Consider the following 3,075-nt stretch of genomic DNA (forward strand, 5'->3'; position numbering starts at 1 on the left):
TTTTAAGTTAATTGTAACACAACAGCATATTTTCAGCACAGAAAACCAAATCAGGATTTGAATGCCTGTATTCATGGAGAAAAATAAATCTTTGGTAAGAAGAATTGCTTTTAATTCTTCTGTAATTTGCAAAATAAAGGAGATGTGGTTATTTAATTTGATTTGTTTGTCCATGTTTGTAAAACTGCTCTAGTCTGAAACAGCTGTGGTGCCTAATGCATTTATGGCTGATGTGAAGGCCTAGAATGTTTATTAATGATAGAGATTTTTGAAGAAAAGAGCAATAGTTATTCTATACTGTATTATTTAATATAATTATGAACTTGGCAATTATAAAGCTCCTGCAATCTTGAACACAAAGGGAGGTTGAGTGCTCTCTAACCTGCTATGTTTCATAGCAATGACAGTTCTATACTAGCACACAAAAAGTAACAGCAAGCAATGATGTATTCATGAAGCCATCCTCCCTTCAAATGTGTGTATGAATCAAGCTTCTATTACATATTTTTCAAGAAAATTATTTTAATTTTTGTGAAATATTCTAACAAATTCTCATTAATAGGTATTATGCTATATTGGAGCTAGACTGAAACTTAACTGGGTATAAAAAGGTAGGTTCATTGAACAAATAGCATAAAGATATTTTTAGTGAAAATCTTTAAATTTCTTACAACAAAATATTTTATATACTTAAAGTATTATATTAATAAAACAATAATTATAGTTATTAGATATTTTGTAATCAGTAACTAAAAGAAATATCTTGAAATGGTCTCTGTTTAACAATACAGATAAGGCTGAATATATATTATGTTCAACCACTAAGTAGGGCTATTCTGCACCTGATACTTAGTAGAGTCTTAAGTATTGTTAAGCAACTGAACATAGTAAAATTTGATATGCTTTTGATAGCTATCCTTCAAAAACCATTTTTATCAAATAAGTACTCTCAGAATAGTAACAGATAAAGAGGGATTTACCATCAATTGAAGGAGATAATTTGGTGGTGCTGGATTTGAAATTAAAAATTCCAGCAGGGATATCTATTTAACTATGCAAACTTAAGCCAGTTCCATAACCCATCTAAACTTAGTTTCCTCTCTTTGAAATGATCATAGTATCTACATTTTTATTATTATAATAATTATGAAGGCAAAGTTTCTAAAATAATTTGTGAAACCCATATGTCCCATCATATCATATATAGAACACATGTATATGAAGACAAAGTTTAATCAAAAGTTTTCCTTAAACAGTGTTTAAAAAATCAGTTTTCTTTCCAATACCAATATCCTATGTGATACACAGTTACACAGTGTCCTGTGTTCACATTAATATGTATTTGTGTGTGTGACTGTGTGTGTTCATTTTTACAAAACTTCAGGTTTTGTGTTTTCATAGCAATTTCTGATTGTGAGTTCTGTTTATCTTCATTATACTTGTCTTACCTCTCAGCTCTGTTCATTTCCCTGTACACTGAGTCATCTCATATGTGGCACTCAATACTCTGTCTTTAATCTCTTCCTCCCAAGCCATCCTTTCAAGATACATTGACAATGACTAAAGGTTTTAGCAATACAGAGTAACACAAATCACAGAGGACAATATAGGACAACTGAAAATTAGATGTGAAAAATCCCTGTTCTTACAAACCTTGTAGCATCCTATTACTGAAAATTTCTCAAAAGTTCCCTATGGGTAAACTTTTCAAAACTCTGTAGTGCCTTTTTATCCAAGTAACTAAGCTCCTTGTTTTGTGTTTTGGAAATGTCCTTTTCCGTGCTACTCCTTAATCTCCTCCCTTATTATACCTAGTATCACCCAACCTTGGTTTTATCTTTCCATCCTGTCATTTTACACAGAACAAAGCTTTACAGCATTTTTCCTCATTATTCAGATATATTCCATCTCCCTCAGAAGACATGGATGATTACAACTTTTTTTTTTCTTTAATAAGAGATATTGCAAAAAGTTAATCTGATTCTCCATCAAATCTTCACTGGACAGGGAGAGATTGTTTTCCTGTATTACAAATTATATTACATTGGAGAGGTTTGGTTGAAGTGATTTTTTAAAAAGGGGATTCTGATTAATCCATTATGTCCCATCAACTCATATATAGGACACCTATGAAAACTTGTACTGAGAAAGTTTATAGATGTCTGCCCCAGCCCTTTGGAGATCACATTTCATTGTGTCCCAGATGTTGGATGTAAAGCTCTAGTTTTCCCAGCTGAGTTTCAGTCTTGTTTTGGACGCAACCCTTCTTTCAATGCCCCTTTCTCCCTTTTGGAATGGAAATGTTCACTCTGTGCCTTTGACATATTGGATATATGTAACTTACTCTTGATTTTTATAGGACTTTATAGAGATTTAAGTTTGCCTTAAATCTCAGATGAGACTTTGGACTTGGACTTTGGGGCAATGCTAGAACTGTTAAGAGAATGGGGGCTCTTGGAGATGATTAATTTTTTTTTTCCATTGTGAGTTGGACATGAGTTTTGGGGGACTAGGAATGAAATGTTAAGGATAGGAAGTATTCCCCCAAAACTCATGTGTGAGACAATGCAGTGATGTTCAGAAGTGAAATGATCAGATTATGAGAATTGTAAACTAATAAGGAGATTGATCCATTTGATGAATTAATAATTTGAAAGGACTATTGTTCAGGTTGGTAACTGTACACAGGCAAGATGTGGCTGGAGGAAGTAGGCACTGGGTGTTTGTTGTTGAGGTTTATATTCTATCCCGGGTACCTCAATTTTTCTTTCTGCTTTCCGGCTGCCACAAACTAAGCAGCTTTCTCAGTCATCCCGTGTCATGGTACTTCACCTCACTGAGGCCCAGAGCAGTGGAATCAGCTGACCATGAATTGAACCTCTGAAACCTTGAGACTAAATAAACTTTCTTTCTCTAAGTTGTCATTTTCAGGTATTTTGGCCACAGTAACCAAAAGATGACTAACACAGTGTCTGATAAAATTTCTACAGTTATTCAATTTATAGGAAGATGAGACATAATGGTTTAAGAATGTCTGAGTTGAAAACATAGTTCTATCATGTGATAGCCAAGCAA

This window comes from Callospermophilus lateralis, unplaced genomic scaffold (genome assembly GCF_048772815.1).
Source record: "Callospermophilus lateralis isolate mCalLat2 unplaced genomic scaffold, mCalLat2.hap1 Scaffold_91, whole genome shotgun sequence".
In the NCBI taxonomy this organism is placed as follows: Eukaryota; Metazoa; Chordata; class Mammalia; order Rodentia; family Sciuridae; genus Callospermophilus; species Callospermophilus lateralis.